Source organism: Rhinolophus sinicus, chromosome 4, assembly GCF_057876585.1.
Source record: "Rhinolophus sinicus isolate RSI-liver-muscle chromosome 4, RSI-T2T, whole genome shotgun sequence".
Lineage (NCBI taxonomy): Eukaryota > Metazoa > Chordata > Mammalia > Chiroptera > Rhinolophidae > Rhinolophus > Rhinolophus sinicus.
Window position 1 is genome coordinate 51,403,163 of NC_142504.1, and position 26,233 is coordinate 51,429,395.

The window sequence follows — 26,233 nt, forward strand, 5'->3', positions numbered from 1 at the left end:
CAAAAAGATCAATGAGAAGAATGTACTGAGAAAGGTAGAATTAAACCTTTTTACTTGCTGCTCTAGAAGATAAGAGATTTTAAATCAAATAACTCTCATGCAATGAACAAAAGAGAAAACAATAGAAACAGCCAGGAAAACTCCCTTAAATACTACCCAAGAGCACCCTGAAAAGTGGGAAAGTACCCTTTATAGAGCCCCACTGCTGCCAACTTCAAAGGGTAGCATGCACTCCTGGTGGTCCCTTTGCTGGCCTTGTTTTCACAGATTTTCTCCTTTCACTAGAAATTACATTTACAACTCCTGGTCTCGCTATCTTTCTACCTCTCCTAGGTGTGACACCATATATATTATCTACAGAAGAACTTGCTATAGCTTACTGCTGATAGTAGTGCTTTACTGTAGGCCACTTAACATGGTTACTACTAATTCCTACATCCTAACAACCGTGATTTGGTATCTACAGACTTTCATGTCCCTGTCAGAACAGATGGATCTTACATTACATTGCTCTACCTTGCAGGTGTTCTTCATTTTATGAAATATGAACACTTGTTGTAGGAAGTGTGTATAGGTATATCAAAACATTATAAAATATGTCATTTTACTTTAACTAAAAAAGCTTTCTATTACAAGAGACATTTATACAAATTAAGGTTCTTTTGGTATTAGTCATAAATACCTAACTCAGCAATTTTGCTAGTCTTTACTAATTTTCACTTTTCAAGAACTCTTCAAGCAGGGTAAAATGTGTGTTATTTGATGTACAAAGCAGCATTCTTAGTTTCCAGCCTACTGATTTGGGGATTTCTGGTGGTATTTTTGAAAACCATAAGAACTAGTTAAGTCATATAAAATCAGTTTCAATACAACACAATGGAAGCAAATTCAACTAAGGCATGAATCATTTCCTCTTAAATACAAAACAGCATCTGAATGAACCAATTTAAGAATTCTCAAGGACAAGGGACAACATGCTTAGAATATTTTACTTCCTCAAAATGTTGTACACAATCTTCTTTTCTTAACTAAAGTCCATGAAAGTTTATTTGTGAAATTCAACCTATGAAGTAAAGGACTAAATGTCTGAACAATCGTGCTCTTATAAATTCCTTAAGAAGGCCATTATTGGTTGAGATATGTTCTCTGAACTGTGTTCCCGATCTCCAAGTAAGATATTTTTCATGAAGTTCAATACTATAATAGATGGCTGTTCAGAAGGCATCATAGGCCTGGCAAAGTCTGTTCTAGAGTCGACGATTCTAAATGACATCAAATGGGAATGGGTGGCCAGTGGGGTGGGAAACAAGGGTTGGCGGAGGGATTTACAAAGCAGAAAGCACATTTCACAGTAATATTTAAATGTTCCAAATAGATTTTTGTGTTATTTGGACTTCATTGCAGATTTTTGATAAATGATTGAATCAAAAAGAAAACTCTTTTCTTGTAAATGATTCTTTATAATTTTAAATCTTTAATTCCTTCAGAAAACATTGTTTACTAGCAAGGGTTTCATTCTGCTGTCTATTTTCTGAACTTTATGATTCATGATTTATTAAAAGAAAAATCTTATTACAAGGAGGACATGAAGGGCTGTTTTTCTTCACTAGGTATTTGATCCATCCTCTTTGACAAGCAGTATGATTAATGTTTTTGCATCTATAGTCCTCCTCCCTGTCTTTGATCACACTCTCTGGACTGAAAAGTGTTAAATATGGCAATAATATTACATAATCATATCATTTCATGGTATAATTCCCTTCTTTTAAGAAGATAAACCTTGCCTTTGAGTGTCTTCTTTTCTGAATAAGTTGTTCTTCCTTCTAATTCTTTAAACCAAAAGCCTTTTTAGCATTCCTCTGTGAGTTGAAGAGTGGGGGGAAATGTTAACCCGACATTTGTCATCACTCACAGCAGATTGTCAATACACTAACTCCAACTGACTCCCTAATGGGAAACACAATTACAGAGGGAGCCTTGTAAGGAAAGACAAATTATGAATAAAGTTGCCAAAACATCTCTGCTGGTTTCAATCAAAAGTGACAGCAGAGAGGTGACTAAAACTTTTTTGGCCACCCCCTTAATGGATCCCCTGTCTGTTTCCTCTTTGCAGTTCAGAGCGATAGAGGGTTTTTGTAATGCATGTACGCAGTGTGGCTAAAATACTTCCTTGCTGTAGGGCTGTAGGCTGCTTATTATTATTATTTAAGTTTTTTGTTTAGTAGAGTAGGAATTCTTTCAACTATGTTTGAAAGGCCCCAAGTATTCAATGAGGGTCACAAAGAGATGACGGGAGCATCCAAGAGCGGAGAAGACCCACCTGGGCTGTAACAAAGGTTCAGCTATGGACAGCTCCAGAGCCTGGTCTCCAACTCTTCTTTCCTCAGCCTAAATGTTTCCTTTATAAATATTCCAGCTGAGAATTAGCCAGGAAAGGACAGCACGGACGGGGAGTAGAACAATCACAGCTGAGCACATTAGGTCTCATTTTTTAAAACAACCAATTCAGTGACATCCATTGATTTTTTAAAGGAGGATTTGTGGCTTTTTGGACTTTGGACTTTTGGAAACAGAAATCATACTGTCAACCTCTGAAAACCCCTTCAGAGAAGAGAAACAAGTGTCAATTCAGGAACTCCTGGCGACACTAAAATATTAAGACAACTATGAATCTCAAATGATTCCATTAATAAAATACAAAGATGTGGAATCAGTTCAGATGTTTTAGTTTATGCATGTGTTATAAAGAATCTTCTGTATTAAACTGCAAAAAGCTTGATCTTAATTACATGTAAAACCATTCTTAATCGAGATTTTCATTGGATTTGATACAATGATATTTTATCAGAACAAAATGTTAATGCTGTGAAGGTTAATGACTCTTTCTTGGAATTAAAATCTATTTTATAGTAAGGTTTTTAGAATAAGGTTTTAGACAAGGGTTTCTTTCCTCGTCATTTAGTTCTCACTTTTAAAACCAACTTTCTAGAGGTGTATAAGAAAGAGTGCACAAGAATCTGAAACTGTGTCTACAATAATTCAACAAACATATTGAACACTTAATATGTATCTGTCAATACACTGAATAAGTATAAATAAGGAAAAACAAATAAAATGTAAATAAGACATGTTTCCTACCATGAGGGATCTCAATCCACATGCTAATGGGAAAAGCAGAACTACCACCAACCACCGTAAGATACAGTATTGATAAAGCATTATGAGAACATAGAAGACGGGGGCACCAAGGAAAGCTTTCTACAGGGAATAACACTTGAATTAAACCTTAAAGGTCGGTAGGAAGGGCATTCTGAGCAGAGGGAAGGGCAGGAGAAAAGGAATGGCAATGACAAAGTGTGTGATGTGTCCCCACTAGAAAGGCAATGAAGCTACAGGCACAGTGATGAAGGGGGGCGGGGAGCATGGCAAAAGGGGAGACTGGTGAGGTCACTTGGAACCAGAGTGCAAAGGGTCTTGAGCACCAACCAATTTATGGGTCTGGACTTGAACTTGAGAACAGTGCAGACGTATTGAAGGTTTTAGGCAAGAGGAAAGAACACTTGTCAGTAGTGTGGGTGAGAGTGGGTAGAGATCGGAAAGGGAGACTGTTGAGAGCATGTTTCAGTAACCAACACACAAGATTCTTGGTTTCTAGGGGTAACACCTGCCTCCTCCCTATGCCCCACCCCCAACAAAGGAGCACACCTTTGACTCCTCCTCAGGATGAATTAGAATAGAGATGAAATGCTGTTTTAGGGGTCAGAACACTGATTTGGCCATGATATCTGATATTATTGCACATCTTTTTATTTTATCATTGGAATCGTTTTATGATTTTTCTGTTGTCCTAATATGTGAGTTCACCTTTACAGATAGAAATTGATTAGGTCAACATGTGGCTATGGTCTCATTTCTCTCCCCTCCACTTAACCACCTTTCCTTCTTCCCACCGTTCTTTCCTCCAGCAGCTCAGCCTGCTTCTGGGCCTGCCTGGGACATGAGGCATGTGACTTAGCCCAGCACCATAACCGACAGTCAGGAAAACTCCCTCTATGTCCTTTTTCCTGTTGCTGGCTGTGGCCTTGGATCAGTCTGTCTCTTCACATTGCAGTGTTAATGTCTGACTCTGGTTTGTGCTTAAGGGAATCAGACCCTGTCTAACGGAGTACTTTGCTTTCAGGTCATTCAAGCAACCTTGTTTAGGCGACAGGAGACTGTTACCTCTTCCAGCCTATTGTAATAGAACTCTGCATTGGGACTCAAGAACAAAACCTCAGCTACTAATATGTTTTTCGTTCTCTTGTTTTGTCAATGTTCCCAGTACAAGTATCTCCTTTGGGGACTTCGTAGGCGGAGCAGAACGTACGCATTCTTGGGTCCCCTGGCCAAAACATACCATAATTCTTCATCTCCAAAATATCACAATAAGGTGCATACGCAACTCAAAAGGGTAGCGTGCTTCTTCCTTTTTAAAAAAAATTTATTTATTTATTTATTTATTTATTTATTTATTTATTTATTTATTTATTTATTTATTTTAAATCACATTGTATGTTCACCACCCAGAGTCTTCTTCCTTCTTAAGCCTCTTTTAAAACAAAATTCGGTGTATGGTAAAATCAACAAAAATGTAGAGAGTGTTTTAGTTTGCTGAACCAAGTCCTTTGGGGGAATCTTCACCCTAACTGTTTGGCACCCCTCATTGTGTCTGAAGAAAGTGCCATGTTGCTGTGGAGCTATTGCAGAAACTCTGTGTCACAGACGACCGACCGGAGCCTGCAGCTAAATACAGGGGAGTGAATCAGTCAAAGGCACATGCCAATGAAATTGATTTTACTGTATTTTTACCTGGAAGAGACAAGAGAGCTAACATTTAATGGGCCACTACTATGTCCCAGACCCTGTGTGTATATTGCAGGTGGTGCACCAATTCTGTAAGTATCATTATTGTTTCGACACAGTGGCAGAAACTGAAGCATGGAGAGGCTGAGTGAATGACCTCGTCACAAAACTACCAAGGGGTACATCAGGATACAATACCACTTCTGTCCGAACCCAAAACTTGTGCTGCTTCTACTTCACCCCTTGGCTTTTGAGAGAGGACAGAATAAACTGGGAGTGGGGTGCTACTGAGATTTAAGGGGAGGGCAGCAGCAGAGGATGTTGTCAGCAAGACTGGTCAGACTGAGAGGAAGGAATTGAGGAAGCCAAGAAATAAGAGGATCAGGAAGGGAGGAGGGTGGTCCACAGGCTCAAAGCCTGTAGGAAAGATGCAAACAGGGAGAACTCAGCGGCAGTCAGAAGGAAGTCCCTGCAGGCTGAGCTGGTTAACACCAGCACCTCCCCGGGGACTGCGGGTTGTAGCTTTCAGTGACACCTAATTGCACTATCATTTCTATGCCCTATGCCCCTGTACCAAGTGCATTTTTTATTAATAACGCTTCACAAAAGAGGCAGTTATGAAAATACTACTGGTGTGGAAGATGATGTTTTTGAACATAAATTTTAAAGAAGAGTCACTGTGGTGTTTTTTTTATTAGTTTGAATAGTTTTTAGTATAATTCAACTCAGGACCAATTGTTCTGAAAAGAACACGTGTAGTTTTGCACAGATATGGTTTCCCATAGACATCACATGAGAAAATGATTTCATCTTTGCATATATGTATTATTGATAGGGCAGTGCCTCATTTTTAACCTCCCTGTGATGATTTAAACCCGCAAGCCTTTGCAAAGACCACCAAAAGACTATGTGTTAATTATATTACCATGTCAGCAATATGCCAAACATTTGCAGGGAATGAATTTTTGTTACGTTCATTACTCTTGCTTTGACAACTGTGTCAATGGGCTTTCATCACTCTGAAACACATTTAGGTCAACAGAATAGGGTAACACATCATTGCTAAGGACGACTTTTCCAATAACAAAGTGACAGTTTAATTTTTTTCTTAACCAAAATACAATCAACTTATCCTATTAAATAAAACCAGTCCTAAGTCCAAAGGTCAAGAAAAGGTCTGATATAATTTAAAAGTAGCCTTCAGAAAAGATGAATAACATCTAGGCGAAAAATGTAAGAAACCCAAAGGCCACAGTACATACAATAAACCAATTACAATAAGAGTAATTCAATGTTACGTAAGTATAACATAAAAAAATTCAATAATTCAAGAAAATGAATACTTGCCTTAGCCACTCAGGGGAAAAAACACAAATCTCCCAATATTTTTAAAGTAAATTGAACTATTAATTGGTATGAATTTTTTGCAGGATTTTTAAAATGAGAATCTGTAACATTTAATATAACTAAAAATCTGTTATTGAAAATACTATTAGGTAAAAATTATCATCAAGCAAAACGCTCTAAATCTCATTTGGTTTGTACTCTCTGTCACAACTGTGAGGACATTAAAAATGCTCACTCTTTGGTTCCTGTGAGGTCGATTTGTAAAAACTGGTCTTATTGATGACATACCAAAGGGCAGATTACATTAAAATATCAAGCATCTGACCCCTCAAGCCAATTCTATTTTCAACTGTGACAATTGTTTCCTATTTACAACTCTTAAAAAGTAAGCATAGCTGAGAAATACTTTTTAGAAGATCAATTTTGAAAACCTTACATGCAACAATATATTTATACACCTGCACTATTATGTATTTATGTAGCATGCAAAATTGTTTTGTGCTTTTATTACCAGAAAATGATAGCAATTTACAAACTTATTTTTAATCTTTGTTCTTAACAAAGTTCAGTAGTATTAAAATCATGGACTAACCCCCAAACACTTCTTTTTTCTTAACTTCCTGTCTTTGACACGATCCTTGGACTGAATTTGGTGTCCATTCAGACTTATTAACTGGAGAGAAAAGGATAAACAAACAACCTTATTAAAATTGGCATTTATCTTTGGTTTCTCTGGGGTGTATGCCTGTCATCCAGTAGCCTAATTCAGCTTGCTATGGCAAAAAGCCAAAGTCATCTTGAAACCCAGTTCTCCCCATTTCAGCAGGCTATGAAAACATAATGTATTCCAAAAAGCAGACAGTATGGTCTGAAATAAAGCAGGTTCTCCGACTAATACCTCAACCAGATGGTGCCCAGAGGGGCTCACCTCCACCACCACCCGGCTGGCCGGTGTTCCAGGGACACAGGGCCCACAGGCCAACCCCCATTTTAGCATCAAATTCAGCCTTGCAAGACCAGTCAATTTGTTGGGACTTGGGACAAACTCCATGACTGCTGTAATGTCAGGATGGGAGCAAGGTTGATGGGATCCATTCTAATGAGAAACTGGCAGATGAACCAACATGCACCATGTTTTACCTTTCAGAGAAAGGAAACCAATGATTCCTTGATAAATCAAATTAAACAGATTGAAGACTGACCACATCCAGAAGCTTATGACTGTTTCCAGTGACATCATCATTTGCTACCTCGTAGACTGGAGCAAACATCCAATAATGAGCAAATTACATTGACCTATGGCAGGTTGGATATATGCCATCTTCCTGCCTTTCACTGCACTGGCAATCATCTTATCACATACATTATTGTAACATTTTATGGTACATAGTGCATGGCATATTTCATGGTTTTATAGACAAAATTACTAGAACTATCAATAGAAGCCGAGCAATCCAGTGTGCAGTATGGCCGTCTACCAAAGGGCCATGCCCCTCTCTGTCATGTACAGTGGTTGTGGGCAGAGGCTACTGCCTGGGGCCCACATTTCCAGCTCCCCTTTTATCTGGGTGAGACCAGGAGGTGTAAGAGAGCGTTACTTCTTTGCCCAGATAGTTTCAGAAGCAAGTGTCTTTTCCACCCATCTTATCTTTCCCCGGATGGCTGGATATGGATGCCCAGTGTGACTTTGGAAGTCACATGGCATGGCCTCTGACAGCGTAGGTCCCCAAAGGGTATGAGGAGAGGCCCCTCCAGCACTAGCTTGTTGCATGAGGAGGAAAGGAACTGTAATTCAGTGAAGCTTCTATAGTCTGGGGGCTCGTTACACCAACTAGCTCTGCCCAATCTAATTGAATCAACATGTCATAAACATAACAGAAACCTTTTTCTGTGTCTTAATCTAAAAGGAACTGATTTACTTTAAAAATATTAGTGTATGCAGAGCAGTACAGCAAAAGTAATGAAAGGATATTAAATAAGTCCTATTAAAGACAAAGTAATAGTGTTTACTTCTCCTAGGGAAGAAAAAGTGAAATTAGGCTAAATTGTTAAATTGTCAGTAAATATATGAAGGTCCTAAGAATTTTATATAGCAGATAGTGGGAAACTATTTTTTGACTTTACTAAATATAAGCCCAACAAATATAGAAGATTTACATGGTGCTATATAAAATAACTGTACTTAGCACATGGGGGAAGATTGAAAATAGTTTCTCAGAGAACTTGGTTCAGTGGGTATAGACAGGCAGGACCTGGAAGCCCACTTTTCTACTAGGCAGCCCAGGGGACTCTGGTGCAAGTGGCCATGGGCCACACCAGTAGCGACCTGGGGAAGAATATCTCTGGGACAATGATGGGAAACAGTGAAAGACGCCACGTGTGAGGCTGTCAAATTCTTTCCTAGAAGAAAGTAAAACTGGGAAAGTTTCTCATCTACAGGGTAGAAAACACACTCTGTCAACAAACATTACAGAGCTCTGGGAATCTAGACAAGTAAGACATGATCCCAGTCCTTAAGCAGCTCAGTCTTTCGAGAGTGACTGTGAATATATATCAGTGTGTGTGTGTGTAGAGGAGGTGGTGACGGGTGATGAGGAGAAAGAGGAAACAAAGATGGCCTCTGGGCTGGAATTGGGGAGATGAGCTCGCATGGATGGAGGGCAGATGTGCCCCAGGGGACCCCAGGTTCCCCAGTCTCCCCTGGGCATCCTTGTCCTGGAACACAGTCTCCAGATAATGTTACCACCAACTAAGACACTGAATGGAACAGAAGAAGGGAGGCACCCAACACTATTCAAGAAGCAAAAGCAGTTCACATTTACACATTTTACATATTGAACTTCATGTACAGTGCTGGGAAGAAAACCTGCTAAGGCAAACAAAAAAGGTTTCATAAAACCACAGAGCTATATGGGGAGTTATTGTTTAATGGATAGTTTCAGTCTGATGGTGAAAAAGTTCTGGAGAGGGATGGTGGTGATGGTCATGCAACAATGTGAGTGTACTTAATATCACTAAACTGTACACTTGAAATGGTTAGAATGGTAACTTTTATTATATCTATCTATCATCTATCTATCATCTATCTATCTCCTATCTATTTGCCAAGATAAAAAAAAGAACATGGCTATAGATTTCCTTCTAACTCTATAAGTTAATGAATATAATGGGATATTTGCATGGAAAAAAATTCAACTTACACCTTACACTATCCCATTAATACTTTGTGTCCCTGAAAAGTAAGGAAAAATTAATTTATTCAACCAATATTTCATGAACCACTACTATGGGCCAGGCACTGTTCTAAGCACTGAATCTACAGTGGTGAACAGAACAGAAAAAGGCCTGTCCTCATAGAGCATTTATTTATTCTTTCCCTCATACACTCAACAAGTACTTATCAAATGTCTATCACTTGCCAAAATATGCTGGGCACCAGAAATACAATGGTGAAAAACAACAATGAAAACATCAGTAAACCAGATCCTTCCTTGCCCCCATGAAGCTTATGGTCGACTGCAGGAGACAGATATTGACCAAATAATCAGAGAAATGAATCTAAAATATCAACTGAAAAGTCACCAAGCAGAGATGTGTGGAGCTCCTGGAGTGTGTGGTGATGGGAACTGTCTTAGGCAAGGAGGTCAGTCTTTCTGAAAGAAATGGTGAGATCTGAGGACGGGGATGGAAAGGGAGATGTGGCCTTGGCCGAGCAGAGGGGAAGGGTGAGCAGCCCCAGTGAAGATGGAGTAGAGGTGGCGGCCCGACCACTCACAGCCCTGTCGAGTTTCCACTCTTCACCTAAGGGCAATGGGAAGCCATTGACGTACTGTAAGGAGGATGGGGTGGGAGAGGGATAATTTGATCAGAAATAATACTTATTCTGCTGCTCTAACAATTTAAAAATGACCAACTGAAAATGAGGGCAATAATTACAAGTGAATTCCCATATACTCATAGTTATAAAAATAGGTGAAACACTTTGAAGCTTTCAGATGAAAGATAGTCTTTAACATATCAAAGAACTATCATGATCAAATAAAAAATTATAAACATCACTCCAATTTTTAATTCTCTAGTGTTGATCAAAAGACAGGGTCTCTTAAGTTTCTATTTTATAATCTACTAATGAAGCTGAATTTCATTAAAAGTGAGTGAGCTGAATTTGCAAGCCTGGTAAATTAAATTGCCCACACTTGATTAATACTGTTTAAAGTGGATACTTCAAGAGGACAAAACAAACAAACTGACACTGTTTGATCAAAAAAATTAAGTGTATTAAAACATCATAAAATATGATTACTTGGCATCTTTCATTAATTAACATATACGGTGACAACAGGACACTTAAACTAAATGTTGTACTAATTTAATTAATATTTAAGAACTTGAACAAAGGATCCAACACAGAGACAGCCTTTCTTCGTTTAAATATGGCATTGATACTAATATATACTGTTGAATGGGGGAAAAAAATCCGACTAGCATAGGGCCGTGTACTAAGAGCAGAAACATAAGGTAAAAAGAAAACTTCACCTTCTGTATATAATCAGGTGAGTCATATGCTCACTATTTTCATTTGTGCAGATTTTAAAATTCAATAAGTAGGTGACAGACATTTATGTATTTCGAATTCTGGCTAAAAATAGGGGTAGGAACTATCAAACTTGTAATTGTGTAGTGAGCTCATCTGACCTCTGAACAGCACAGTACTTTCCAGACTATATCAAAGTTCAGGCAAGTTGTACAGACTTGGCTCATATAATCTGCACCATTCACCTTTTCACCAGATTGTCATATATACAATCCAGATCTGTCAATTCGTTGTTGTGCTTAAATTACCTTAAGGTGGCAATGTTTATAGCCAGAAGAATGCCCCCAAGGATGCTTTAGCTAAATTTTATTATAAACTACCAAAGCCGCTTGATGGCATAGGTCCTGGGAACTATAGCTTATTTGCAGAGGCCTCTAGTCCCATCACTTTCTGACATTTAGTCTTACAAAGATCTTAATTTTAAAGTTCCATCTGACTCAATTTAAAAACTAGTTAATTTTATTTTTTATCAATTTACACTTTGGTGTGACCAATTTTAATACACATGGGTCTAAAACGTTTTTAAATTTCATGTGCAATATTCCTCTGATTTTTAAAGCAAAGTTTTAAAGGCCCAATTAAATCACCTTCTGGTATCAAAACTGTCATTCATATTCCTAGCAGATGTTACAAATAATAAGTGAGATGTACAAAAAGGGATAAAAGTGCAGTAAATCCGATTTAGGAAAAGTAAAGGAGAATGAATGCCTTTTTAATCACAAATAAAATTTGGCTGTGCATTTTTTGTTGTTGCTGGCAATAAAGAAATAATATTATAAAGATGAAATGAAAGAGGTCTGAAAAACTTCCAAATATTTGGATAAAGACTAGGCATTTCTTTTCTTTTTTACTTCCAGTATTCAAAGTTGGCATGTCATTTTTGCTTCAAAATTCTCTTTTGATGTTCTAATTTTCTAGTTTCTTCTTGCTACAGACATGAACTCACAAGCAGTCCCCTCACTGTTATTTTTCCTCACAGCTTCCTGAGTAACTGCCATGCTCACTGAACTGAATTTGAGGTCTTCTCATTATACTGCTCTGGATGGGAAAAGGAGTGCACCACAACAGAAACAAAATAAAATGGGCTCTTAACACGGTTTGATGTAGCTTCAGTGATGTTTGTCCTGTGTTTTCCACAATATTGATTGGCACTTGGAACCTCCTAAAGAGGATTTTGTCTCCATTTCTCAGTTGTCAATGCAAGCACTGATTTTCCATTTTAGTTATATTAATTTTTTGAACCAAGGGGAGTTTTATGAGCATAAACATATAAAAGCAAAGAATTTAAACAGGATTGAAATGATGCCCTCAGAGGACCCCACTCACACCTAAGCCTACCATTACAGATTTCTCCATCGCAGCACCTGAGCAGAGTGGTCGAATCCTGGCCAATACCAAAGTGGCTTTGGGAGTCTTAAATCTCTGTTCTCTAAATCAGTTTCCCAACTTGAAAATTTGGAACTGTGGTCTCACAGAAATCTGGAATACTGTTAGTTCAGTTCATTAACTAAAGTTAAATGCAAATATGAAACTGTCCATTTAAAAACAGGTCATCTTTAATGCAACATGACCTGTACTAAATAAGCCATTATTTCTAAATAAAGCAATCAAATTATGAACTCAATAGCTTACCAGGTGACATTAGGCAAATGACTTCCGGTCTATATACAAAACAGGGTTAATAATCCTGACCTATGTCTTCAGGTCTCTGCGGACATTCATTTAGGCATTGTCTAAGTGCTGTATAAGTCTTACTGATGTTATGAGAGCCTGGTTTTATTGTCATCAGAATGACACCATCATAAAAGGAATTCAGAGGTTTAGTCAGAGGTGAAGTAACAAAGCAAGGTCTATGCTAATACAAGTGTCCTCTGACCTTGGATCACTGAGCTTGAAAAATCACACAGATCAGAATGTAAATGAAGTTTGCATTTTCAGAGACACATAGTTTTTGTTAATTTGTTTCCTATTCAATTCCTTTGCTTTGAAAATCATTACGTTGGATGCAAAACAACCATCTGTAATTTCCACCACTTTTCTTTTTGGCATTATTCTCATTGCTATTCCCAACATCATTTGCATTAAAGCATGACATTGGAGGATCCAAGGCCTTTCTTTCTGAATCAGCTACGTGGGACACCCAGGAAACACGCCTGTCAGTAGTCATGGGCTGTGTAGGCACTAAACTTCTTTCATTTTTAAGGTTTTTTTATTGTGTGATCTCCGGACTTTCATTACGTTTAGAGAAAGTAAGTTCTCTTTCCCCAGTTCAATTTCCACAATTCGTTCATTGATTTAACAAATAGTTATTGAGTGTCCCGTAGGTACCAGGCACTGTCCTAGGTGCTGGAGACGGCAGTGAATAAAAAAGACAAATCCCTGCTCTCCCATAGCTTATATTGTGGGTGAAAACAAACAGTAAGCAAAATAAATCAGTAAATAAATACAATGTTACAATGAAAAAATAAAGTGCAAAGTGCAAAGATGTGGAAAGGCTACAATTTAAAATATGGTGTCAGGGGAAAAAACCTCCTTGAGAAGGTGTGATTTGAGTAAAGATTTGAGAGACTTGAGTGTGACAGCCATTGGGGACAGCCTTGCAGGTAAGGTGAGGGTGCCAGGCAAATGAAAAAGCCCTGAGGTCGGAGTCTGCATGTTTGAGAACAGCAGGAACGTCAGGTGGCTGAAGGGAGAGAGCAGGGGAGGAAAGTAGGAGATGAAGCCCAAGAAGGAATGAGGTAGCAGATGACGTAGGGCTGGTGCATTGCTGCAAGGCCTCGCACTTTCACTCAGTGAAATGGGAAGCCCGTGAGGGGTTTGAGCACAGCAGAGACATGATCTGACTTCCATTTTAAAGGCCGAACAGGCTGAAGGGGAACAAAACTGAGACAGGAATACCACATAAAACGTTACTGCAATAGTTCAGAGCAGATATTAGTGGCTTGATCCAGTGAGGGCAGCACATGGGTAGAGTTTCACAGCCTTTAATTATTAATCACATCCTTCTTCTTCATCTAGCTGTGGTTTCTTAGTTGAATTACTTCACTCTATGAGAAAGTATTTTTTTCTTTAAAGCCTTCCCTTCTACCCCTTTCCTGTCAATAATATTACTTTCCCTCTCATCAGACTCTCGTAGAAACGATCAAAACATACCACATTTGGATTTAGTCAAATCATCAAGTAAACTGCTCTTAAAAGATAAACTGAGGCATATTAAAAAATTTTAAGAGTTTATTTGAGGATAAATCTATTTGGATCAGTCAGCATCCAATCTAACAGAGAGAAAGGAGCTCTGAGGAGCTGTACAAAATGAAAAGGGTTTTATAGGCAGTTGGGAGCTGGAACAAGGAAGCTAGACTAGGCAAAAGAGTGGGTTGGTTATTACGAAGTTACTTTCCTTTAGGGGAGAGCAAGGGTGTATCAGGTAGATTGCCCAACTCGTACTGATTAGCTGGTTTCAGATTCCGTTTCTAAGGAGCAAAAATTGTAATTAAGTCTCAGTTTGGTGACGTGACTGACGTGGGGCTTAGCATAAGTGACTCCTTTTTATGTCTGTTGTCTTGCTTTTAACACTACTCTCAAAAAGCACAAATGACTTGATAGGGTTCTATCGAAGTTCTCAGTAAAGACACCTGCCACTCTTCAGCAGGCTGCATTACAGTAGAGATGGCTGCAGAGTGAAAGTCTCCCTCTGAATAGGGCTGGGAGGTGAGGAGTGATTGCACTGGGTATAGATGTCTGCCATGAGGCCAACAGCTTCGATTTGCAGTAACCTCCACAAATCCCCTTGCATTTTGAATTAATTAAGTTCCACTAGGAGTGCACGAAAACATTTTTTGAAGCAAATTATCATCCTGTTTTTACATGCTCTTGTGTCCATATAACACCAAAGAAATGCTCACTGCCTTTTAAACTCCTGTATGTGTAAAATTTAGTACTTTAAAAAAAATCTTTAGCCACAGCCACCATAATCAGACACCACGTACTGGGCAAGACTAAGCCCCGAGTTCTGCTTGCCAAAATAAGAGCAGACATTCCCTTGGCCAAACAGAAAAGAGGTGCTGCATTTAAGCACAAGTCCATGTACTCTAGGAGGGCAGTGGCAATGACTACCACCCAAAGAGAAGATTCTAGAAATGGCCCTTGTGGGAAAAGGAGGAAAACACATTAGTCTTTTCAACCAACCTAGAAGAAAGGTTCTTAGCAACTTCAGGACCAATGGTGAAGGAAGAACGTAGAACCAGAGAGTTCTTGGATCACCATGGCGTGTTCTCTAGGTCGGTGGAGGTCCTTACTCTTTATCTGGGTTCATGTTTTTGCAGAATAAGAATGAGAATTTCCATTCTGTAAATAAAGTGATATATGACCTTTATTAATGGATTCTTATTTTAAAGAAATTATCTCTCTTTTCTTTATTTTGGGTGACTTACCAGAAAAAAAAACCACACCTTTTGACATTTAGAATAAAAAGTTATTTTTCCTGAGCTTGGGGTCCTACCCTGGGCCCTAGTTCTTCCAAGTAACTGCCTGTTCCTGCATCTGCCTCAGGGCCTCACTCCGTGACACATCGGTGACATCTTCTGTGGTTGTTCTGTCCAAAATGGCAACCTATAGTCGACCCCCATCTCTTGTCCCTGCTTTGTTTTTCTCCTTAGCACTAATCACCATGTAACATATTACATAGTTTATTATTTTGTTTGTTGCTTCCTGCACTAGAACACAGGTTTCATGAGTACAGAGATTTTGTCTGCTTTTGTTCATGCTGTATTCCTAGTGCCTAGAACATGGCCTAACACAGAGAGAACATCAATAAATATCTATTGAATGAATGAATGAATTCCACAGAGTGATCAGAAAATAATCTTAACTTGAAATGTTACACTGAAAGGACCAATTTTGGCTAGCACATGCATAGAAAGTATTTCTGGAAGGATACACAGAGACTGGTAATAGCATTGACCTTCAGGGAGGACTCAAGGAGGAGAAATTTACATATCATCTCACAGCGGAATGTACTATTCACATCTCTAGATCACTAGAATTTTTTTTATTATCACTCAGAGATGTCTGGGTGATATGAATTATGGGCCATTTCAAGTTGTTTTGTATATCTTCATTTAAAAAGTTAACCACATAATATGTGTAAAAATCGACACATAAACATATACAATGTGTTTGATGAGACATGCAAAGCTATGACAAAAAGATACATCTAATAACTCTTCTACTTTTTGAGTGCTCAGAGGTCCATGCATAACAGGATTAACAGATCTAGCTTGAGTGGTATGTGGGTACCAAAGGCAAATATAAGTAAAGGACTTCCCAATAACCAGGACACTGAGCACTGAAGAAGGAGGCAGAGAGGAATGCATTCTTACAGCTTTGTTTATATTAGGTTGGTGAAAAGTAATTGTGGTGTAAAAGGTTAAAATTGCAAAAACCACAATTACTTTTGCACCAACCTAGTACTAACAGCAGGGTAGCGACTATTTCAATGGGGCCAAGTCTTGTAAGGCATTTCAGTTTTCATTTGAATTTCAGGGTAAGGCTATCTAGTATCCATAATGAGATACTGAGGAAAATGAAACAAACCATGAAAACCAAAAAACAGTCAGGAAAGTCAGAGAGAGCTGTGTTGACAAAGTAGTAGAATTAAACCATAAGTGCATAGTTATTTAAAGAGTAAGAAAATTCAGAATGAAAAGAAGGCAGACATGTCAAGTGAATGCAACGTGAAATAAATATTATTCTCAACATAATTTAGGTAAACAAGAGACCTAATCTATTTGTAATATAATGGGAAGATTTATAGATATGGTAGTCTATTTTCTGGAAATAAAATGTAATACTAAGTTTGGGAAAGGTGCCCTTGAGTCCTAGTTGTAATTAACAGTGGCCTGTGGTGACGAAGCGTGGCAAATTTCTCAAAAGAAGCCAGGGACAAGGCAAAGAAAGAAGCACTGACTAAAGGGATAGAGACTTGTTTTGATGGAGAGAAAAGGAAGGAAGCATGAACCTCATGAATCACGTTGCCCTTACCCCACAATTCTTTTAACATTACTCAGTTGTTTGTTTTGGTATCTTTTCTCCCTTTTCTCTCACTCCCTTGATTGTTCCACTTTACAACCAATGGCTTCGATTTCATTTTTAATCTACCTAACACCAGCTGTTGCCAGAGCCTTCCTATTAAAGAGCTTAGTTCAAATAGTCTGATCTTTAAAGCAAACATCCAACACAGAGAGACAACGGCGTTCTGGAAGGAGTACTAGCCAGAACGCTGCGTCAGAACTCAGCTCTGCGGTTCCGAGCTGGCCAGGTTGGGGTGCACTGCTGAAGCTTGCTGAATCTCACTTTTCTCATCCTTAAAACGGGAATAATGAGGCCTGCCTTTCTGCAGAAAATAGTTAAGAGGATCAGACAAGAGCATGCAAACTGAAACGTACTATATACAAATGTAAGTTAATTTTATGGTGATTTTTATGCTATTTTACTATCATCAATGGAAAATCTGAACATAAAGAGAAAACTGCCCCAGGAAAATAGCAGAATGTCCTTGGATACACTTGCTCTATGTCCAGCTGTAAAAAGTCAGATAATGGATATTTTTAGGGGTGTTTTCAAGGATGCAAAACTTTGTTGCATTAGTATAATCACACCATGTTTCATTTCATGAGGTTCAAAAAACTGAGACATTGAATATAATCTTACAGGTGGTCTTTGAAGATATTTCATGAGCTACAGATAACAAATCCAATTATGGCATTCAAAAATAAAAAGTGCCCCTAATCCTGCTTTTATCATCCTCTTGACCACTAGATTCTCTGGAATATAGGAGAATGAAGACAGAAAACTTGGGGGAAACTCTCAAGTTAGTACAGAGAGAAAGAAAACAGAATCCTCTTTTTAATCAAAGAGGCAAATGGATAAAGCTTATACCACACATTGTGCACAAAAGTACTGCATTACAATAATTAAAAAAACAAACAAAAAAACCCCAGAAACACAGCAGATAAGTGAGAATAAGATTTGGCTCTAAAATTATTTTCAAGTAATATAAAAATGGCCCATGAGACAGCTAAGAACAAGTATCTATACACAGAATGACAAAATACATTTAAATTACATGTTAACATGCTCTGTTGGTACACCCTTACAGCAAATATAAACCTACTAGCATTTGTTTTTCTTTACACTGTTTTCATTTGACGAGTAAAAATACTTGAACTAAATCTGACTGTCATTGCCCTGCCCAAGTCCATCTTTTAAGTGTTTAACAAGCTACGTGAAAGATACTAATTTTTTATTCAAACCCCACTAACCAGATCAGCACACTAAATAAAATAAAATCAGTGAACAGAGAACATATGTTTGAGACAAGCCTTTACGATTGGAATACACCTCTAATTTGGGCTTCGGTTTTAAACAGATCATTAAAATGATACCTGAGATGGGGAACAAAAATCAATCAGCCCCGTAAGCAGTCAAACATCACTTCCCTCTGTACAGAAATAAGCACAGATGTTACCTTACAAATGAAGTTATCTTATTGCTTCCCATTTCCTTCTAGTAGCAAAAGGAAAATCTTTAACAAAGTGCCCATCCCAGCACATTTCTGCAGATAAAACACTGGCAACTGAACCCTGCTGTGGCCGGACCACGTGCAGTAAAATGGTAAAGTCCTCTGACAGCCAATCCAAAGCTGCTCAGACCTCTGGGGCCTCCCCGGGTGATCAGCCTGGCTTTGTGACAATACAATAGGGGTTAAACATCTCCTCGTATCCATTTAAAGGCAACAGAAATCTGTTTTGTTGCTCAAAATTATTTAGCAAAATACACAATAGGTTCTGGCTTGGTAAAATCACTGTTTTGAGAAAAGAGCTGCCATATTCTCACCTATTGGGGGACAATATAAGCTGTTACATAATGTCTTCTTTTTTTAACCTGGTATTAACGCAAAATAACATTTTAGAATTCCTCTCTGGTCGTCCTTTATTCTTTCTCTACAGGACACAGTAACTGCTCGAGACGGGCCTGTTTATTTCAGCACCAGAAACAAAACATACATAACCTGCCATCCATATAACTCACAGGGAGGATTTCTGCCCTTTTCCTTTCATGGTTGCCTAGAAACTCTATTTGCTTCATTTAAGTTAATGGGAGATCTTAGCAAAAATAAACATCATAACTATTTTCCTTTGTCTCTTTTCTCCTACCAATTTATTTCTCAATTTCATTCCTCTTTGGGGCTTCTATAATATCCACTGTCAGTATTTACCCATCCAAGCTGTAAAAACTTTTAAATGTTGATTATTATTATTCGTGTAAGTCAGATCTTACTGATACATAAGTACACAAATAATACTAATAATAAATAGTGAACAGGTATTTTCATTAGCGTTCTAAGTGCATCAGAGTTATGTTGCATGTTTAGAAACCTAAAGAAAGTAATGCAAGGTGTTCTAAGCCGTAGTTCTAAGATTTATAGTAAGATCTCACTGTTGGCATCGCTACGAGTCTGAAGCCACCAGCTTTTGCTTGCATTTCTAATGATTATTTTTTCAAGCTTTAAGGTTCTCTGGAAAAACGTGAAGAGAAGCAGGTTTACAAGTCATTCTCCAGCTGTGACTCAAGTTTAGAAAGTGTCTATTTACTCTATTTTTCAATTACAGTTGTTCACCTCCTAGGAACAAACCTAAAAATGTGTTCCACATTGAGGTCAGTGATTGTCACGAATACTGGGTAGATCTATTTCTTTGAAGCTCTTTTCAGCACTTCTTAAGGCCTGCCTAAAATAATGCTTTTCTTCACAAAAGCACAAGAAACATGTAACATCATCTCCTTCAAAGCATATTGTCAGGAGAGCCACGGTAATCACAGCACAGGACCTCTGACACCCACCAAGGAGGGGCAGCAGAGAATCCTGACTGGGCCCTTACTAGTATATCCCAATTAGCTCTGAATTTGCTAACGGAAACTTGAAAAATATAAAATAATTTTCTGATTTATTTTTTACTCTCTTAAAATATAAAACAGGTATGGGGAAGAGCCTTTGAAGACATCGCCTCCTGCTTACATCTGCTGCTCTGTGTATGTGTTAGTAGGAGTACCAGCTGATAGGAAACAGAAATAACCAGCTGCCCAGGTCACCAAAATGGCACACACTGCTGGTAACAAGTCACGCTAGAGAGTATGACTGTACCTGTTACCCCTTTCGGTATTTTCCAATCATTTCTTTGGAGTGAATTTAAAAACGTACACATTCTGACTGGGAAGTAGAATGTGCCTCTGTTTTTCTATGATTATGTATTAACAACACCGTTTCCTCATCAGCTATCCCCACAGGTATACAAACGGCTCATGCATCAATTTGAAAGAAGGCTGTATTTCAAAGAACAGTGTAAGGACGACTTAAAATGGTGCTTTAAACTGTGATTGTGTTCTGAACAGGAGGGCTGAGCGGAGGGGAGGCGAGCCTGGTTACGCAGCGGGACCGACGGCCTGATCGGAATTCTTTCAGCGCCGCGTCACTGCAGCCACGCAGCCTCTCAACGCTAGATGCTTCTGCAGGCCCGTGTCTCGCTCTGCCCCCACTGTGACCTGTTCCTTTTCAACAGCGGTTACTCAGTGGGCTCTCAAAACATGTTTCGGTACACGGAGGTGCCGAGTGTAATAGGCTCCTTGAATTCCATCATCGAGTCTGTCATTTTATGACAGAAATTGGTATTGCCCCCCTTGAAAACAGTGCCATTGGGACGGCCCTGCCGAAGAGGGCACTTGGAAGTAATTCTTTCACCTGGCAGTGATTTTTATTAAGAAAAGTTCAAGTTGACAGCTGCTACTTCCATAAAAGCAGCTGTCTTCGAAATGTCATTTTGGATATTCCATTTTAAACTCAGGCTATGGACCCACTATCCTGTTTAATGCATCATTCTCAAACAGGCAGCTCCATTTGGGAGGCCAGGTGAGGCAACTTGTGGCAGTGAAGTGTACATCCTGCTTTCTGTTTCCCATGTGCAAGATTGTCCACACTTACCCATTTCTGGCATATAACTGATTTTCTACATGCTGTGACCTGGTACCCACTTTAACTTAAGTACATAAGAATATTTGATGTGCTTTTTTACAGATATAATTCTTCATTTAAACCTAAAATTATGTGCCTAATTTTTGATTAAAATAGATCCAATCTGAAATTTTCAGTTAAAAAACATTACTTTCTATACAAATTTTATAGTTCTAAATATATTATAATATACAGAGGGTGCCCAAAAATATGTATACAGATTTTAAGAAAGGAAAACTATATTAAAATTGTAATACTCAATATACACCAATAACAGGAGATGAATACAAGTCACTTTTGACTTCTGCAATTAAAGGAGGTGCTCAAAGTGGTTACCATCAACATCCAGACATTTCTGATTACGGCGAACTACTGCATGAGCAACATTGAGCAAAGTGTCCACTTGTATACATGTTTTTGGCACCCCCGGTAGGCGTAAAATAGTCACTCTCTGTGCCTCAGTGTCCTCATTTGTAAAATGAAGATAATGTAGGACCTTCTTCATAAAGTTGATATGAGAATTAAATAAGTTAATATTTGTAAATCACTTAGAACAAAGCCTGGCACATAGCAGATGCTGTGCAAGTGTTTGTATTAAATAAATAAAAATAAATCAAGCACCATCTAAGAATTACAAAATGAGCAAATGATTCTTTCCGGCATGCTTCCAGAATGGAAGCATTCTACCCTGAACTATTAGTCTATCCCCACAAGCTCACAGGCACCAATGGGCCTGTTTCTGAAAGCTGCAGATCTGCATGGTAGAGGCAAGTGAAGTGCCATGTCATTTGGTGAAAGTGTCACAAGAGCCATCTGTTTCTGTAAATACAGTATAGAGACCCAGGATGCCCACAGATGATATGATGGCACAGCAGACTGGCATCCTATTGCTTTTTCATAATTTACTGACAGGCAAAATGCCACGATTCTAGAAAGGTGTTGTGATGCTGAGTTAAAGAGGAGACAGAGAGAAACAGTTTTGAAGATAACTGGTACACTTTGAAATATTTCAAGAGAACAGAGGGCTTGGTTTTCTTTCTGAACCAGTACACCATCACAACAAAACATTCATTAATTCTCAGCTCCTCTTTTTCTCAAACCCCATCTCCCTCCCACTCCTGCCCCACCTTATTTACAGTATATACATCTATGTAAATATATATGTGTGTGTGTGTGTATATATATATATATATATATATATATATATATATGCAATATATTGCAAACCACAGTTTTTAAAAAAGAACCCTGTTATTACAGTGAAGAATAATTCTGTAAGAAAATAATTTTTCAAATGAAAGTGATCAAAACACTGAACACCTTTAACAAGAGTACTAAAATGAGCCAGAAATTCTTGAACTCAGTGTCCTTGCAGCACTTTTATAGAGAGTTCCTTTATGGCAATTCATGTATGTGTTAATATATTAAACACCATGCATTTTGTTAAAAACATGTGTCCAACTGCATTGTATGTACAGTCTTTTTAGTCATAATTGTCTTTACATACATGAAAATTTATCAGACAATTCAAAGAATATAATAGCAACAATGTAATCATAACTGAAATTTGGAAGGACATAACAACAGGGATAGAAATGAGAAGAAAGAAATAGGAGGTAGTAAGGAATAGAAAACATGTTAAGGATCAAACCATATGAAATTGACATTTAGGAGGTCAAAAAAGATCCAACATCAGTAATTTCATATGATTCAACCTAACTACTTGCCTGGGACTCCCCAGCTCCAGTAACATCCAAATTATTCAACAGAAATGTAGCCCAACTTCCAAGAGCAAATAAGTTCCATTTCCATCACTTGTCTAAAACAAGCCTCAATGCCATTGGCTGTTTCAGTTGCTATACTCGATGACCTTGACCTCAACAAACACACATTGTTCAAGTGTGTTCAACTGTTGAATTTTTTTGAAATTTTTACTACCTCTTCTTAACTAAGTTCTCTCTCTCTCCCCCTTTTTCTAGATTCAGTCTCCCCTGAATATATCTCTGTATAAGAATATACTGCATTTTTCAAAATGACTTTACTTCTGACATCTAAAACCTCACTTGAATAATTCATTCATAAAAAATAAAATAGAGGTTTCATACTTCTACTCTGACAAAATTCACCAAAATCACCCTAGCTAGAAGAGATCTTTTTAATCACATATTTTCAAATCTTTTCTGAATTGTAAAAATCTACTACCTCTTAGAAAAATTCTTAATAAATTCTCTTTCATTACAGTTGTTACAATGATGGCAGGGGACACATTACAAATCAGTCTCCGTTAGATTAATTTTAGTAGTCCAAGCAGTAGATGAGTCATGGATAACTCTAAGTATTTGTTGAGTGTATGGAACTCTAACCCATGAAAATTCAGAACCCCCTAAACACTTAGTAGTTCACATGATAGGAAGTTCAAAATCCAGGTTAAAAGTCCCTAAAAGATCAATGCAACTCTTTTAAATGATTTTACCTTTTCTAGCAATTTTAATCCCACTCATCTTTCTTTTTCTTAGAAAACATTATAGGAAACAATCAAATTCTTCACAGCCCCCCATCTCCAATGTATCAGTTTCCTTATAGTTCTTGTCTGAATGTGTGTGTGTGTGTGTATAATTTCAACAAAGTTGCAATCTTGAAATTTTTAATTTTTGAAGTTAATATTATGTGATAAATATTTTTCATATTGCTAATAGTATTCAGAATTGTCATTTCAAGTGAACACACAGTATTCCACTGTAATGCTGTGCTATAATTATTATCACCAGACACCAAGGATTTTTGAAAAATTTTTCGTAAAATAATTAGAAGTGAAAAGTCTTTATGGATGTGTCATTCCACCTTGTTTTTTAAGTGCTTGCATTGTTATTTCCAGTGCAAACACAAGTGTATGGGGTCACCTTTACATGTTGCAGTCCTGGACATTATCTTAAAATATCTTGGCCAATTCAATAGATGTAAAACGTGTTAATCTTTCCAAACACTAATTAGCGTGTATTATTGGAATGCTAGGAGATTTCCACTGCCTATGGAATAAAATCCTTAGACTAGTATTCAAAATCCTTTGCAATCCACCCTCCACCTACAACTCCCCGTGGATATTCCATGATCTTAAACACGGACAGGTTCTTCTACCTGAACAGGTCTGTGTTCGAGGCCCATTCCAGCTTTGCAGCTCTTCAGACTGTTTGCAGACATCACTCTTGGATCTTGGAATGTGCTCCTCACTCTTCCCTCTAAGTCCCGCCCTTCCACCAACACTAAGATCAGATCCATTCGCCCCGTGATGACGTACGTGGGAACTCAGTCACCAGAGCACTGCTCCTCTTCCGGTAGGCCTTAGCATCTAGCACTTACCTTCCATTGACTGCGCTTTTTATGATTCAGCTTTTAAAAATGTAATCATCACTCCTTCCCAATTTGAACTAGAAACATTTCTGTTAACTCCAACACCAAGCATTGTGCTTTGCACATAGTAGGTACCTACTAACTGTTAGACCAGTCAGTGAATGTCTGAGTCTGGCCAGGCTTTTCTGCATATGATTCTGGATATGAACTCACATATAATTTGAGAAGAACATTAAATTCAAATAAAACCATCTTCACCTCCTCACTTAATTATTAGCATGAATAACCAGTTCTTGGCACAACGCCCTTTTTTCCATGTTGTCACTCCTTGTTCTGCTACACCTGCTGTCTTTCCTTTAATAGTCTTTCAATCATTCCACCATTTCCACCAATTCAGAGGTTGTTATTTTTCTTTTTTCCTAAAACTTTCCTCTTCCTCAGTTATTATGTCATATTTCCATTTCCTTTGCAGCTCATTTATTCTATAAATTCATAGAGGGGCATAGTAGAACTCTAGGTGAGACAGTCCTGGGTTCAAACTCAGGCTCTGTCCCCTTACTGGTTTGTAACCTTAGGACACTTCACCTCTTCAAAGTCCATTTTCTCCACTTGTCAATGATCTTAATAGTAGTAACCTACCTCACAAAGTCTAAGGAAAAAGTATTATGATATATGCAAAGTGTTATCTTATTTATTAGTATATGCTTAATAATGTTAACTTTTAACAATCACTTTATATTTCAGTCTGCCTGTTCTATAAATTCTTTATTTTAAAATTCTGTCACTTCTCCCAATCACCCTTATTTTCCTATTACCATACAAATCCTCTCCACCTTATCTTTCCTTTCTTCATTATTAACTGAAAAAGAAAATGGAAAATAAGTGTAATTAATTAGTAAATAAAAACTGATTAACAATAGAAAAACTGGAAGCTATTTTGTTTACCTGTGTCTTCTTTATCCAGAACCCTCCATTAGCTTTTTTCTTTCCAAATTCACTGCATACCTTCTATTTCAAATATGTGTGTATTTGTGTGTGTGAACCCTCTGTACCAAAAAAATATGTATACACATTTTAAGAAAGGAAAACTGTATTAAAATTGTAATACTCAATATATACTGATAACAAAAGATGAATACAAGTCACGTTTGACTTCTGCAGTTACAAGAGGTGCTCAAAGTGGTTACCATCGGCATCCAGAAATTTCTGATTACAGCAAACTACTGCTTGAGCAACGTTGACCAAAGTGTCCACTTGTATTCATTGTATACATTTTTTTGGCACCCCTGGTGTGTGTGTATATATGTACATATGCCTGCAAAGCTTCCACAGTTCCTTAACTCCTTTTATTTACAACCATATCCCCAAATATAATGTATTCTAGTTGGCGTTTCTAAAGCCCACTATTGTATGAAGCTATCCTTTTTAAAGTAATAAAATATCCATAGAAGAAATAGGAAAATGATGAGATGTTTGCCCATCTCTGGAAAAGAATAGGGGTGGTCCCCCTAGATGAAAAGAACAGGAGGAATAAAGGTGAGGAAGGGACAGAGGGACAAGATGTGGTCTGACCAGGAAAGACTGCTGATTGACACAGGGCTTTGTCACTGCCATCAGTGTGGAAGGTGACAGGCATGACAAGACCACAGTCCTGCCTGAGACGAGAAACCTGACACGGAGGTATGATGAACTGGACAGCTTGTGCCTGTGAGGGACTCAAGGCCCTGAAAGGGGTGCCTGATTGCAAACATCACCCTCCCCTCTGGATTTCTTTCAATTATTTTTAAATAAATATAAAACGGTTTCTAGTAACCAAAGAATAATAAAATGGGATGCTCTTGATATATTTAATATTTTATATAAAATGAGGAACGAGAAATGAAGAGACAAACTAGAAAATGGGAAAATTTGACATGGTTATATATTAAAAGGCGGCATTCACTGAATCCTTCTATCACTGTTTTAGGCATAGGTACATATATTAGGTAATTTAATCCTCACAATAACATGATATATTTCCAAATACTGCTGCCATTTTA

General features: G+C 37.9%; 1 protein-coding gene across 31 annotated transcripts in view; it reads right to left on the reverse strand.

Annotated features, from left to right (window-relative positions):
* Nucleotides 1–26,233, reverse strand: part of NRCAM (neuronal cell adhesion molecule) — a 299,706-nt gene that overhangs the window by 146,725 nt on the left and 126,748 nt on the right. The window contains exon 1 of one of the 31 annotated variants that reach the window (XM_074340546.2): nt 18,309–18,407. The exons of the other annotated variants lie outside the window; for them this stretch is intronic. The gene's annotated coding sequence lies outside the window, so the exon portion shown is untranslated. Of the gene's footprint in view, nt 1–18,308; nt 18,408–26,233 lie in introns of those variants that run through there. 31 annotated transcript variants of the gene reach the window in all.